At 51.8% G+C, this 16,034-nt stretch overlaps 1 protein-coding gene across 3 annotated transcripts in view; it reads right to left on the bottom strand.

The window, feature by feature from the left end:
- Positions 1-16,034, bottom strand: part of PAK3 (p21 (RAC1) activated kinase 3) — a 124,219-nt gene that overhangs the window by 60,819 nt on the left and 47,366 nt on the right. For 2 of the 3 annotated variants that reach the window (XM_086756620.1, XM_086756624.1), the window contains exon 1: positions 8,615-8,755. The exons of the other annotated variant lie outside the window; for it this stretch is intronic. The gene's annotated coding sequence lies outside the window, so the exon portion shown is untranslated. Of the gene's footprint in view, positions 1-8,614; positions 8,756-16,034 lie in introns of those variants that run through there. 3 annotated transcript variants of the gene reach the window in all.

The raw sequence follows: 16,034 nt of genomic DNA on the forward strand, positions 1-16,034 counted from the left end.
AAGAAATGTATTTTCTGTAGCAGATGAAGAGCAACGACAGCCTTCACACTAGAGCATGGAATACAATTTGCAGCAAATTCCAGCCTCTCAAGAAGAAGCTGACAATATCTCCCACTAGCTCAAAGACTCCATACAAAGGCCAAATCAACATCATGCATCGACTGCAGAGTTTCTTCTCAATTAACCAAGAAAAAGTGTACTAGCCATACATCAAAACTGCATTGCAGCTAGAGCTGCCAATTACTTGTGGCAAAAAGGGAGGCTGATTCATTTGACTGTATGTGGGCCTTGGCTGGAGTTCTCCCCAAACGCTACAAGAAAAGCAGAAAACCTCTGTGAACCTCCCCCTCATTCCCACCCCTTCCTTCCCCCCCAAATCACAGTCAAGAGGCCTGCGCTTGTAAAAACAACATTTCCTGGAGGATTCTTTCTCCAAATCACTCCTTTTCTAAATTCAGACAAAACACACAGCAACTCAAAATACGTTTGCATATGATATATACGTATACAAAGACACCCCTCCCAAATATATACAAGCAAAATGCCATGCAAAGGGTCCAAAAAGCTTTAAATCCCCAGTCCCCAGGGAGTTCCTACATCTTCCATTATAAATCCTGCTGCGTTATGTGGCCACCCGAGCAATGGCTACCTTACAACACTCAGCTCAGCAATGGTGGCCAAGCAGGGGGTGGGAGGAGGCCTCATCTTGCTCAAAACAGTCACAGACCAGAACATTTCTGCTATGCACAAGCACATCCCGAATCCCGATCCTTTCACAAGCTCCCTGTATCAGATGTGTTTAACACCTGATATGTCACAAGTAGCAATTCCTCATCCAACGTATACTTCCTTTAGTTTCCAATGAGCCTTGCAGCCTTGGGGTGCCAGGACTCTTCTCTCTTTTGGACTGCCAGATGGAAACACCACAGATCTGCTTTGAAAAAGGACACATGAAGTAATGTTCCACCATAACTTGTCTTCATTACTCGCCATGGACCCAAATCCTATCATTTAGGCACCTACTGGCCTAGGTTTGCAAGGTCCTTAGCCATACCAACACCACCGTTTCTGATAGCAAGTTCTGGACACAAAAATTCCATCATCTTTGCTTCTAACCAGTATCTTCCATTGTTGTACCAGCACCCTACTGATGACCTTGGACATTTGACTTCATCCTCATGTTTCCAGTGTGTCTGACACAAGTCAAGCTGGGACAAATCCCCCTGGAGCAGTCAGACTCTGCCTTAACACACACCTCTGCTTTTTCTCCAGGCCTGACTTTTAGCCATTTATTGTAAACCTTTCAAATAGTTTTCACAGAAAATATACTTGAGATCCGCAGGGTGCAGAAAAATGCTTGAAGCATGCACCTACTGCTCACAGCCTTCTGGAGCAACACTTAAAATTCAAGTAAGTGCACTGGGAGGGAGCCTGGGCCAGCCTGAACCACCCCTTCTGTGGCAAGGGGCACCGGCGATCAGACACAGGCAGCTCCAGTGTCTAACTGACGCTGCAGGACAGAGCAGCGCAAAGCATCTTCCGCCTAATGACCCCAAGAAAAGCCACTAGTCTAATGAGAACTTATACTTTAGAGGCTGTTTGGAACAAGTAAGAGCATGATTTTTTTCCTCTCCTTGCCCAAAAGTAAGTCCTACTGCGGGTCGACTTCAGGATTATGTTTACCAGCCGGCTTCCTGGGGTACATACGCAGCTGTAGGTCTCAATGTGTAATTTCTGTTCTGGTACAGAAGCAATTACACTCAGAATAACCACTCCAATAGATGTATTCCTCAAATAGAGAACCACACACCTTCAGCTGTACCCACGAGGCCAAGTTCTGCCATTCTGCTGGGATCAGCAATGCAAACACCATGAAATACAGCTCAAAAAAATACTCAAGAATCAGCTAACTGACCTCTTGCATCATCTGTGGGCCTGGAAACTTCATCCACATGCTGTTGCTCACTAAGTAAGAGGAGAGAGATCTTGCCACATCAAGGACTTAGAAAACTACCTCATACCCAGATTCCTATCGCTTTTCCTTATTCCATGAAGAAATGTAGCATTCACCCAGAGTGTCCAGAGTGCCCTACAGACCATAGGAAAGACAGAACATGCCCTGAGGAGCAAGTTCCTCAAAAGCTCTCCCTGTCTACATTACGGATCTTGGCTGTAGGATGTGCACCCTAATTGGATGCTTTGGAGACATTTTCCTTCAGAAACACACAATGGTACTAGGAGTTCCAGCATTTCAGTATCACTTTTGCTTTCAAAAAGAAGGGTCCAGGACACAATCTCTGTGTGTGAACTGATAATATACTGCAGAAAAGAATAAGGCTCCGCTCTCAGCTTATTCCTTCTGAAGTGCTTAATATTAATGCCCCCAGAGAGGAGGATTCTGCACTCCTCTAGCACAAGAAATGGAGAGAGAACGAGAGCGTGGAGAGACAGTGCAGTGCAGAAATAAAAGGAGAAGACTGGCCCCAGATTGCCACTCTAGCTACTTCAAAATATTACCCCACCTCTTTCTGGTCCATGCCTCCTATGAAGTGCAAGGTGCCTCCTCAAAAAGAAACAAAACAGGGAGCAAATTCTGTCTGCTTTAGTCTTTTTTTCTTGCTAGAAATCTCACTTCTTCCCAACTTGAGTTCCCAAAGCCTCTGAAATGAGGAGAGGAGAGTCACAGCACAGCTAACAGAGACCATATCTGCTGGAAACGAATAACGAGTATGCCAACCTGAGCTGGCTAGGCTTGCTAAAAAGATCAAATGAGGATGTAAGCAGCTCTTTTTTGGAGCAGGCAGGCATCGTTTCAGTTGTTGAAATATTCATGCCCCGATAGGAGCTGTGGTATCAATGTCTGTCCCTGATACAAACAAACCTGAGCTCAAAGCATGACAATCTGTGTTGTGCAGAGTGGAATCACAATTAAAGGCATTTTCCAAACCCCAATTTCTGCATCTACACATTTGACAGCTTTTCTGGTGACACTTCAAGAGCATCCCAAATCCAAGTCCACAATCTTCTGCCTGTGAGGGCAGGAGACATTAAAAACAGTTTTAGCAAATGTCCATTCTTCCCTCTCAGGTTTACCATGCACCAGCAGCTCCATGTTTCATCCGGGAGTGGCTGGGTGCACCTGATAAATATGAGCTGGCATCTGGTCACTGCAGGTTGAATCAAAATTCTCTGCAGGGAAGCGCCTGGAAAATTTCTGATCAGGAGGATTTTCTCCTTCACAATAGGGAGCAGAGAAGGAGGAGACTGAAAATGGAAAACATTAGGCCTTTCATTCCCCTTGAGAGACACACAGAAGTATTTTCCCGTGCCCTTCCCAAATAAAGCAAACAGCAATTTACTCACACTAGCAAAGGGACAGGGACTGGGGGGGCCACACAGCTGCTGCCCCTTCCACAGCACTGTCTGAAGAAATGAGCACGCTCAGGTGACAAGAAAATGTTTTAGTGCTCCCCTAGTCACGCGCGGCCAACAGTGCACGCACCCTGCAAAGCAACGGTGAGCCTAAGGTGCCAGAACATTCTCAGCACTTGAGGATTAGAAAGAAAATGAGAGTGGTCTGGCTCCGGAGCCTGTGCAGTACGGCAATGTTGAAATGGCAGGTTTTTTTCAGGTTGTGTAGGGGATCTAAGGCTGGACAAAAATGACAGCACAGTACACCAGCTTGTGGGAAAGCCAAGCACACGCGTGTGCAGCAAGCTGGATCAAAGCACAGCTATCCCTGGTCCACGTGCAAGGCACCGCTTTCAGAAGTCAAGGGGTCACGTCAGAAGCTTTGTTTCCAGTTCTCTGAGAAAGCACACTTTCGCCCTTATGATTATGAGGAAACATGTAAAACTTTCACAAATATTCCTTGAACACGTTTTGGGATCCCAATTGCCTTAATTTGCTTCTGATGGCAATAAAAAAAAGTACACATGACCAGAGCAGAGCAAAGGAGGTGTATCCAACCCTAACTTTGCCATTTCCCACCTTTGCAAGCCTTACACAGCGCTGTGTTGGAGCGTCCTGCACCTGCAGCACGCAGAGAGGCCCAAAACCAGCACCGCCACGTGGAAGCGGTGCAAACTATTCAAACTGTGTAACTGGCAGCAAAGACTCCAGGGCAGGGAAGTGCTTTGCTCTGCATCAGTCAAGAGTCAGTCACATCTGTCAATACGCAACTAGATAAGCAACTGACAATAAAAAAAATAATGCTGGGAAATGAGCCCACAGAACATACAACACCACTGTTTTACCCTTCAATACTTAATGCACACAGTCATGACAATAAGTCATTAGAGCAAGACAAACCAACAGATAACATCTGCTCATACTACGCAACGTTCACGGCAGAGCTTTCTCAGCAGAGCAGGACACGGCCCTATTTTAAGACGAACACGATTTCTAAGTCTGCCTCTAGAAGGGAAGATAGGAGACCGGACATTGGAGTACCCAGAGGCGCGTCTAGCCCAGTGCTCTCAGAGCCAGACTTGCAGGTAGGGCTGGTGGCCTATGCTGACAAGAAGATCCTCCCAATCCAGGAGCCAGAATACCTGGAGCACTTGTAGGCCTGCCTGTCCCCTGCCCAGGGCTTCCGGGGGTCAAGAGCCCCAGCAGCTGGGGACACAAGACCGCATCAACATGATCATAGGCTTCCTGGATGACAGTCAGTGGGACTGACTGGGTGGACGCCACGCTGCTTGCCCAGAGCAAGGGGCCACTCATCTGCCATGTCCCACACCACGTGGCTGAGGAGGCGAGGGCCACCTTGCAGTCCAGTCTCCTGTCTGACGAAACACAGCAGGCCAACGCGTGAACAGGGCACTGCCAGTGCTCAGTTGCACCTGGCCAATTAAATATGCAAAATGAAAAGTCCCTTTGCTACCCCCAACAGAGCACAGCCTACATTTGCTGTCAGCTGCACACGAGCCGCAGCTGCTGACGTTCACCTGGAAAAGATCTCCAAAACTCAAAGCACTAACAAACCACAGATACTTTCATCGTATTTTTCCATTACAGAATTACTGCTAGGAGCAAGAGACACCAGCAACAGCCGGTCTGAGGCAAGACATTCACATCAGCATCTCCACCTGTGCTGACCCAGGCCCAATGAGACCTACCAATTACACGCAGCCTAACCTTCTTTGAGTATCCTACCCTTCTTTGAGTATCAGGCAAATCAAAGTAAACATAGCAGAAACAGAAGATAATGTAAGCTCAACTATTTGTATCTAAAAGGTAAAAAGCAAAACAGAGCTGCAAAGGGAAAATTCTAAACACAAAACAGTACTGGCAACTAGAAAGCTTTATTCCTGCAGGTGAAAGTTAATTCACGTTTCTCTCTCTCCTTCCTATTGCTGCCCTCCCCACCCACTCACTCTGTTCCTCTGCCCATTAAGTTCTGGGAGAAAGGCTTCAAGCACCTTTTGCAAGAGCTAAGGCAGGTAATCAAAGAGCAAGATCACAGCGGGCTCCCGCCTGCCCACTGTGTAGCACAGCAAGGCACAGGAAAACCAGCTGGGCACAAACTGACAGCAGTGTTAATGTCCCAAAGTCACAGGGAGTCCAACCAGACCAGAAGCGGAAGCCAAATCTGGCAACATCTCCCCCTGTGACCAGCTCTGTGCAGACATGGCTAAAATGAAAGAGGAGCTGAAGGCGGATCTGAAAGACCTCCAGCTTCCAGGCCGTTTTTGATCCCAGAATTGGGATCTCCAGGAACGCTTGGATCGGCAGTCACAATTAAAGTATTAAAAGAAAAAGAGGAGAATGCTTCTTGGCAGAGGGAACAGGCACTGACACAGGACTATCACCACAAACCAGCTCTCCTTGAGGAGCAAATGCTGCCAGGCCAGGAGATGGCTAACACAGGAGCTGGGTTTGTCACGGTGAACAATATGCTGTGGAGCTGAATTTGTCTCACCTATCCCTGCAAGCGTATGCACAAAAGTTGCACAGAAATATGGAGGGTGGAGGAAGACAACCTCTTGTACTAAGTTTTGTTTTTCCAGACCTTGTGAGCTGGCTCGGGACACACAGCATAATTTGGACTCCAACTTCCACATGCTTTTAAATATCAAGTTTTGGTCAGATTCTTACAGAGAAATTGCCCAGTGAATGGTCAATTTGGAGAGGTAAAGTCCTCTTTGCTGTAGCCAACAGCAAAACGCTTGCCAACTTCTGCAGGACCCCCCTACACAGTCTCATTAGGCTCGTTAGTTTAGAGGGCACAAAGGCCCCACCAGACATTCCCTACAAGACGCTGGCATGCTCATGCTAAAGCCTTGAGAGACCCGAGCACAGGGCCTGTGACAACCAGGGCAGCTCACCCTGGGTATTGCCTCCTGCAGCACTGCTGCCACAGCTGCCTCCTGAACTGTTGCTGCTGCAAGCGGTGGCCTATGAGGCTGGAAACTTAATCCTGTAACAGGAGCTCAGGGCTCGCAGGAGCTACCGAGACTTACTTTTAGTTATCCAGAGTCATTCAGTGAAGAAATGCCATCCACGCAGGTCTTGGTTCAGAGCACAAACTCCTCTGCAGCCCAGAGGCAGCTGCCTGCAGCCCCCCACCCATGAAGCCTGCCACCCCCCAAACTCAGCCCCCCACCCTGTGCCTGCCACCAGCTCCTCTGCCCAGTCCCACGCTCAAGGCAGGCAGCTCCAGCCAACGCAGGCACAAGTATCGCTGTCCCTCGCCAGCCCTGTGCTCACCACAGAAAACCCAGGCTCAGGGCAATCCTTCCCCTCAACACACACAACCCGTCATGGCAACTCCCCAGCCTTGAACAACCCACCAGCCCATGTTCCAGGCCTAAAACCAGTTATACCCAATTCCTGATTTACTTTGTTTACTGCTCATGTCATCAGGTAACCTGTGACTGAACATCTTTCATGGATGTACAAGGCTCCTCTGCAACCATGTGCCCCATTTCCAGGAGAGAGGGAGATATAGGTGCTTGAAAACCCCCAGTACCACTTCTGCGTGGATGGCCTGCTCCCCACCAGCCAGCCCGCACCAACTCCTGCTCAGCAGACACTGTGGTCCCCTCCAGCACACCCTCCTGCTGTCACCCCGGCCGGGGCTATGTTCTTGCCCCAGTTCTCCCGCTGTGCTCCCCTTTCCTGCCCTTCACCCATGGCAGCCACTTCCCCTCCAGGGTCCCGGCCGGTCCCACTGCCCCACAAGGCGCTCGGCACAGCCCCCTCCTCACCACTTGACAGCCATGGAGAAGGTGGATTCACACAAGAGGAGCAGCCAGGGGAGAAGATTGCACCTCATCATCCCCTCCAGCCATGGCATTTCCTTCCCTCTCCCCCTCAAGCAGGCAGGTAGCAGCCTGGCTCCAGCCCTGCAGCTTCCCCAGGTCCTCCGGACAGCCCATCCTCCTCCTCACTCCGGGGTGATGCATGTCAGCCCAGCAAAGCCCACTTTGATCTCCGGCCTCCTGGTTCCTTATGCTGAACGTCATCACTGACCGTGCCCAAACGGAAAACAAAAAGCTGACTCCTCTCTCTGCCAGTCTTTGCACGGCGTCAAATTCGGACAGGTGGGGCATCAGGGAGATGAGGGGAATGAAGCCTTTAGGGGCATCTGCCAAACTCTCCACACAGGCAACCAAGCTGTTCACTCCTCACGCACATTGCACGCACCCCAGCAAATGGAACCACGCGGGGAGAGACCAAATCCAACCTCTTCAACACCCTTCGGGGCTGCAAGTGCAGGAACAGCCCCGCTCCTCCCAGCTCGGGCCCAGCATCTCTTTCAGACACCGCTCACTTCGAAGCCATGGATTTTCCTGTCTGAATTCCTTCAACTTGCTACATTAAATACATCACTGTATTTAAAAGAGGGTTCATTTTTGGCACCGGTGAAAACCGGATCTGAAAACCGTCCGAACGACCAAAAAGGGGGCACTCGCGCCGGGAAGGAGGGAGGGAAGCCTGAAGCCGGCAGACATCACGCTGGAGCAGCTCCTCGCTGGCTGGTGTACAAGCCTGGGACAAAGGGACAAGCCAGCACAGGGACCGGCTTCGCCCTGGCATCAGGCACCGCCGTGTGCAGGGGAGAGCCCCCTCTCCCCGGAACGGATTCAGGGAAAACTTGGCAGGCGTTTTGAAAGGGGTCAATGGGATGCGTGTTGCCAATAAAGAGTATTAAAAATTTTTTTTTAAAAAAGGCAGAATTATTTATAGCCCAGAATCTCTCCCTCCTCTGCAGAAGCACAGCCCCGAAGGCTGCATTGTTGGAAGACGGGAACACGCGCGCACACAGCACGGCAGCCTCCATGGCCGGGCTCGGCGCTGACACAACTTCGGACCCGCCGGCGGCTCTGCGGCCGGCAGCCGCGCCGGGAGCTCCCTCCCGCAGGGCCCGGCCCAGGCGGCGGCCGCCCGGCCACACAGGTGTCACCGACGGCGGAGGGAACGACACGGACAACGCCGGCACCGCACACCCCGCGCTGCACCCCCGGCCCGGCGGAGCCCCTCCGCCTTTCCCCGCTGCGGGGAGAGGACGGGGCGCCGCACGCCCGAACGAACGAACGAACGCACGCACGGCCCCCGGGCACCGCATTCCGCGGGCGCAGCCGCGCAGGCCGCCCCGCCGCCGCGTTACCTGGCGCTCCCGCCGTCATGCTGCTCCCGCCGTCCCCCGCCGCGGCCCCGCGCCGCCGCCGCCGCCGAGGGCCGCTCGTGCGCCCCCCCCCACCCACCCCCCCCGCCCCGGGCGCAGCCCATCTGCCGCGCGCCCGGCCCCCCGCGCCGCCGCCGCCACGCGCCAATCGCCGCGCGCGCCGCCGGGACAGCGCCGCCGCGCCCCAGCCCCGTGTCGTCACCCGCCGCGTCCATTGGCTGCGCCCCGCGAGGTTGCGGCGGCCTCTCGGCGTGCGGGGCGGGCGGGCGCGAGGGGTGGAGGGGGCAAATCTTGTGTTTCAAGGCAGCTGCGTGGGGAAAGCGTGGCGCGGGAGGGGTGGGGAGGGGGGGAAGGTCCCCCGCCGGCGTGGCCCTGTCGCGGCAGAGGTGTGCGGGCACCTGGGAAGCGGGTACCGAAAGACAGCGTGAAAGGCACCGTGATGGTCCTCGTCTGCAGGGAGCAGGAAACGCACCGTGACATTTCGGGTTCCCCCCAACTGACGTTTGCCATGTGACGGCCGGTGGGCTTTTCCCGTCAGCATCCATGCGTGGGAGGAACCCACGGGGCGCAAGGCTCGAGCAACCGGCTCCGGCCACTCCTGCGACAAAGAGGGCGCTCCCCAAACGCACCAGAAGAAAAAATCTCCTTCCTCTCCTGCATCTCCCAAAGCGCCAGTTCAGCTCCTCCATGAAAGGTCTGAGATGTAGAACCAGACCCTGCTTTGGTGAGCATGACCTCATGTTTATAATGTTTCCTGGAAAAAAAAAAAAAAAAAAACTAAAACTCTAAAACCCAGCATTCACCAGATGGATAGGACCAATTCTAAACCCTCCCCCGGGAGCCAGCAGCAGCGTGGCCCTGCTGGGGCTGGGAACCAGCCCTGCTCTGAGCTCAGCCCCGCGCCTGGCTGTGCCCGGGGCCGGGGCTGGCAGGTGACTGTTACAGCCCAAGCTGGGCACATCTTTGACCTTTTTAAATTTTTTTTCCCCAAAGGAGAGGCACAAGGAAGTGTTTAATAACACATTACGCAGCAGCCACAGGTAAGAAATGAAGACTACCTTCTGCTGGCTGCTACTGACAAAGCTAACACAGGTCATACGCAGTTACCCAAGAGGAGATAACGAACCCACCACACAGCATGTGATCTTCTCTGACCATGAGCGGTCACACTGTCGCCTTCCAGCTCATTCAATGAACAGGTCCTCCAAAAGCAACAGCAGGCTGAGTCACCCGCCAGCACTGCTGTGACAAGCAGCCCCTACTGAGTCACTGCCATCCCTTCCTGCTGCGCACCGAGGTCTCACCAAGGTTCTCTTCCCCAGTATGAGTCAAATCTATCACTTAGGCGGCTGGCTCTGCAATGATAGATTTGACTATTAAAAGCCATTGAGTTGTCGTCAGCGCTGTTTCCATCCCTGTAGAGAAATACGCATATGGAGGGGTGACTCTTGGGATCCTCTAAGAGCAGTGACCCTGCGAGACCACTGTCCCTCCTTCCACTCTCTGCTGGAAGCAGTGTCCACCCCAGTGACGGCACGGTGTGCACCCAAGGGGCCTCGGGACAAGCAGACGCCCGCAGAGGACACACTCTCCCTTGCTGAGCCAAGACAGGGTAGTCTGCTGAGGGCTTAGGCTTTGGCCCAGCTTTTCCCCCTTCAAAGTCTGCGCAAAGATTTAGGGGAACGGCCCCTGCCTGCAGTGACAAAGGGAACGCAGCTCAAGAAGCTGTCAGGGGTCCCATGGACTCACCTCACCCTGCAAGGCAGAAGGGCCATACCCCACAAACAAACAGCACCCAGAGCAGAAATTATTCCCGATTGCTTCGGACGCAGGTTATTCACAGGCAGCGGGAGACGCGTGCCCCGCTCACAGAGGCGGCTCAGGGAAAAGCTGCAGACAGCACCAAGGCAGGCAAGTACAGATGTTAGGACTGAATCTCTGGGTAAATCACTTTCATTCATTTTAAGAAGTCCAAGTAAATATAGTTTTAGCATAAACTATTAGAAAAACTATTCTTATAATCACTATAAAAAAAAATGCAGGCTCCCAGAGACACCAAGCCCAGAGCCTTGGCTGCTGCCTGACTTTGCCAAAGGCTGGGCAAGAGCAGATGAAGAGTTTCAGCTTCTTTTTCCCTGTGAAAAAGCAGAAACTTGACTCTGTGACTGCACGCAGTGAAAAAGCAAGACCAGATCCCTTACTCTCAGCCTGGTCCAAAGTTATGACTCTCTTTGGAGCCAAGGAAACCTCAAAAACATTGACTGTTTGGTTTTTCCTGAAAATCACAGACGGTTTAAAGGTCTGTGCCTTTGGGGGTGGCCTTTCAGCAGCACAAAGCCCTTGAACCTGTGCTATTTCAGCCTCTCTGGGTTCTCAGCTATCTTCAAGCTGCTGGATGGAAGCAACTGTTCCATGCTTAATAAGAAGCTGATGCCCCATGCCTGTGCCCTGCCTTCCTGGGAAAGGAGACCAAGAGAGGAAGCAAAAGCAAAGGCCAGAAAGGGGAAATTGCCCAAATTGCAGAGCTGTATTGCCCCTCAACACCAGCCATATGTGAGGCTGACCCCTGTCAGCTCCTCCACAGACCGTGAGCGGTCAGGTGTGCCGACAACAGGCACATCGCTCACAGCACACTGCTAGGAGAGGGGAAAAGCCGAGTGATGGCACGGTCAGGGCACCCACACAGCCCTGGGACACGGGGCTCGGCAGTGCAACCTGGACTCGCTCCACAGGTCCAACACCTGGGACGGGCCAGACCTGCAGTCTCGCTGAGCCTGATCTGGCCCAGATGTGGACAAGGTGCTGGTTTTGTCTCCACAGGGCATGGGAAGGCAGGCTGGTCCCTGCTAGATGTGTCAACCCTGTGTGACTGTCACATGGGTGTCAAAGCTAGCTGGAAATGTTTTCAGAGTCTTCACACCCACAAGGCCCAGCCTCCAGACCTGCAGGGCCTGCCTGAACCCTGTTTTTTCAGGAGCCAGCTCAGTCTCCAAGTAAAGGTCTCATCCTGCAAAAGTAACCTCAGAAGCTGCCCTAATTTGAGCCCCAGCGCTTTAGGAGTCTGAGAAGCAGGAGGAAGGACCTGGCTGGACCAGGTCCATCACTAGCCCCGATAGCTCCGTTCTCCTGTGCCAAAAGCAGCAGGACTGGCTGCACCAAGGCCATCGTGCTGGAGTGTCTCTGTGCCGCGCTGTGCCCAAGCTCCCCAGCCCGTCCGTGGGGTAAGAGTGGCCCAGGGACAACCCCTCCCTGAAGATGCAGAAGATGGAAAGACAGGGCCAGGTAGATAATGAAGCAGAGCAAGAAAAAGAGATATTAGCTCTGAGCAACAAATAACCTTCTCATAGCCTTTGTTCTTCTGAAAGGTACCTTGAGGACTTCAGAAGCCAAAAGTAGTGTAACCTCACCTTTTAGATCTAATCAGATTGACCCTCCCAAATCCGTGGCAGTGCTGCACACTTGCACTGCCCAAAACTACCAGCACCCTTCCCTGTGTAAGAGGGGGGTGGCAAGGCTAAACATCTCAGTAAAAGAGACCAAGCACCAGCATTTTCAGAAAACAAAATGTACATTTAGCTGGAATGGCCAGAAAGTTAAAAAAATAAGTCCTTCTTGGGCACAAAGAGGAACCCCTTCAAAGAACTTCCTGATCCTGCTTTCACAGGGAACGTGCTCAAGCAGGGCAGGAATTCAGGAAAGCTCTGTAGCCGCACATCTGCGGGACGCTTGGTCAGAACTATGTGGGATGTAACTGTAACGGGGTTCAGGGCTCCCGGGGTGCCTCAGGTACACCCCAGCGAAGGCACAGGGCCCCTGAACAACCCCCTCTGTGCCTCAGCAGGGCAGGAAGGTGGACACATTCCCCATCCACAACAGAACTGGTTCTGCCGCATTTATCACCCCTTGCTGGCAAACATGACACAACCTGAGCGTGACTGGTAATCGGGTGTTGGTAGGTTTTCATGGGAAGGGGAGAGTAAGGATCTCATTAATCTTCTGTAGTTCATAGTAGCTGACAGGGAGCTTGTCCTGCAGGTAAAAAATTAACTGACAACTCTCTCCCATCCCCATTAACAGAACCCCAAAAAGCAGCACCCTATTCCGCTCCTAGCAGCCATGGGAGTTATACCACCCCGCAGCTCTCTGCCCTGCTAAGCAGAGGCAGCTCCAGAGCAGTTTGAAGCGGTGCTGGTGGGGAAAGGGACACAGAGAGACACTGACAGCTAACAATTAAATTTTGGGGCCTGCTTGGCCCATGATGTCATGGCTTCCCAGCGCCCCGCCGATTGGCTGCGGATGAGCATCTGCTGGGAGCTGGGGCTGGTTATTTGCCTGAGGTTCAGACCTTTCCCAGCAGCTCTGAATCAGACTGGTTGTCGTGACAACCTGGATAGTGGCAGCTCCTGATAACCACATAATGAGGTTGTCACAAAAAGGAGCCCCTCCATCAGAGAGGTTTAGGGATCATTAATGTTTCTGAGGGAGCGTGAGAGCAGAAGAGGTAAGGGGACCATCTGGCAACGCTGGAGCACGTCAACAGCCTCCCTTGGAAAGGGGCTGCGTTAGACAGGAACCACCTACCGACACGTAGCGATGGGAACCAGGCAGGCTGCCTGCCAGCAGCAAGGGGGTCCCAACTGCTCAGCTGCGGGATCTGGCATCTGCCGAGATCCAGGCAGGGACAGAGGAAGGAGGGCATGAGTCCTGCTTGGGAACAACTCGAATCCCTGAGCAGTGAAGGTGCTGGGGGCTCACTCGCACACAGGGCCTGGGACAAGTGACACAGCGGCCTCACGTGCTACCTCTTTAGAGGGTGAGTCATCGAACCACTCCGTGCCTCAGTTTACCCCATTTGCAGGCAACTTCTGCAAATGTTTAGAACGCCTTCCCACTGTCGCACCATGGGGCACTGGGAAGGACAGGTTCTGCAAACCCCGCACAGGGCAGGGACTGGCAGCAAACGCAGCTCATTCAAAGAGAATCCATGCATGAGTGTGCTGTCCTGAGGATCAGGCAGGACAGCGATGTCCCCTTGTCGTTACCAGAGACTGTGCCTGAGGGATCACACAAGGCACCAGACGCAGCGTCTTCCCCTGGGATCTCCACACGCACTGTCTTCTCACCCTCAGAAACTTTTTGTCCTTCCCCTTGTCCTTGAGAAACATGGGTTTCACCCTGTTCTCAAACCCGCAAGGCATCTACCACCAGCTGCAGTGACAGTGGATCGCGGCGCTGCAGTCTGAAGCCTTCATGGATGGCAGTAACACTGCAGCTTGGAGAAGCTCAGTTGCCGAACTACTGATCCTCAAGACCAGGTCCCTGGAGAAGAATGCCCACATTCGCCATAAGGAGCACACTTTTGGAAAAAAAAAAAATAAAAAGTTCCTACAAAATTATTAAGTCTGAATCTTTCCTAAGAGGAGATAGAAGTTACCTCCATAAATAACTCTTTATGAATCTTACAGCAATAATTGACAGAATGTTTCTTTTATATCGTCTTCATCTGTTTTAAAAACACCTACTGTAAACATGGGCTTAAGTCAGTATAAGACTTAATAAAATCTTCATATTAAAAGCAGCTGTACTTTTAGTTTATATTTTTACCTCAAATCATAATTTTCCTACTCAAAATTAATGCTTCAACTGTGGATTTAACTGAGATGTAATAAGAATATTAACACATGCCAATTAAATACCAATCAACTACTAAAGACTGCAGATAGATACATTTCTTAATATACCACTGCTACACCTCATGGAAGTGTTGTTGCATCTTCACAACTGCCGTAAACAATCAAGTGGGATATAATCCACCTCCAGGAACCAGTAAAACGGAATGTAGCGCTCTCCTGCTGAGGGGACGTGTGCGATATAAGATTCAAAGCTCAGAGATACAGCTGATTACACAGAACAGAGATGCTCTCAGGTTAACATTAGGCACCGGGTTCACAAATCCTGCCTCTCCCAGAAGGGAACAAAGGGACCGGAACGTTTGCAACGAGATCCCTGTCCTGGAACAGAGTTTTGCAAGAGGCAAACAATACAAGCCGATACTGCTTAAACCTGTGCTCTGAAGTAGCCCGAGCTGTAAGCAGTGATTATTCCACATGAGAGGGCGTGCAGCCTGGCAGCACTGCGCCTCCAGTTTTGGCAGAGGGGAAACTGAGGCAGGGAGCTGCTACAGCAGTTCAGGGGCAGCTGTGCATTAACCTCCCAGTAACATTGCCTCCCACGGATCCCCAGTGTCACTTCCAGGCCCTTTTTTTTTTTTGTAAAGTGCAATTCAAATCACCTTCCAACAGGAGCAGCAGGACTAACAGCTTAAGTGTAGCAAGCCCTACCATAACATGGCTTGTAAACAGAACACATCACAGCTTCCTGCAGAAACAGGATTCAGAATTTTTCAGAAGACCCCTGTGAAGTCCAATCCTGGCTGGTTTGCACTTAAATGCCTCCCAACCTCCTTCACGGGAACATCACATTTGGCAGAACACAAGCAAGGACGACCCACCTGCCCACTGGATTTTATCTGCTAAAGATGTTGAATTCAGTCTGCTCTCAGGCTTGAGCAAACCAAGATTCACCCAACCTGTCTGAACAGCACAGAACGGTTCCCAGCCCTTCCTGGTGTCAGAGAACAAGACTGAGACGCAGCATGTCACCCCAGGCCCAGGGGAGAACGGCCAAGCTGCCACGGCCCAGCACAACCACCAGACTTACCGACGTGCGACCACAACCCTCTGCACTGCAGTGTCTCAGCAGAAGAGAGATTACTTCTCATTTAAGAACATACATACGTAACTATGCTAGGGTGTGCTTTCAGGGCAAAATCTGGCAGTAAAAGCACCACAGTGAGATGGGCAAGTGCAGCAAATTTATCTTCTCCTCGAAAAAGAGCTGGCATTCACTGATTCTTCACTGGAACAGCCACACACCACTGTGCCTCAGTTTTCAACCTGGAAAACATCTAGGGCTGGGTGAGACAAAAACCATTCCTGAAACTGTTTATCGTTGTTTTACTCTGAAAAGCATTTGCCAGCATACTAGATCTTTTACACAAATCCTTCTCCATTTTTTTCCCCAACTACTTGTGAACAGGAAAGATACTGATTCGTGTGCCTGCTGGGACACGTGGAAACGGAACGGCTCAGGAGGTGAAACGTCACCTTTATACAGGCTACATTCAGGCTTAGCCACACTGTGGCAGTGTCTGCATCTGGGGGTTTAATTTACATTCACCTCGATGTAATCATTAAGACTAATCAGTGCAGCACTGAGGCAGCGTCAGTGTGAAGCAGCCCTGCCTGCATGGCCCTCTGCTTTTGACATCCGAGCTCAGCCCTGTGCTCTGAGCACACGTGGCAGCAGTGCTGAGCTCCTACCACGACGTAAACCATTGGTG

The sequence above is a fragment of the Chlamydotis macqueenii genome, chromosome 11 (genome assembly GCF_036417535.1).
Source record: "Chlamydotis macqueenii isolate bChlMac1 chromosome 11, bChlMac1.mat, whole genome shotgun sequence".
Taxonomy (NCBI): Eukaryota; Metazoa; Chordata; class Aves; order Otidiformes; family Otididae; genus Chlamydotis; species Chlamydotis macqueenii.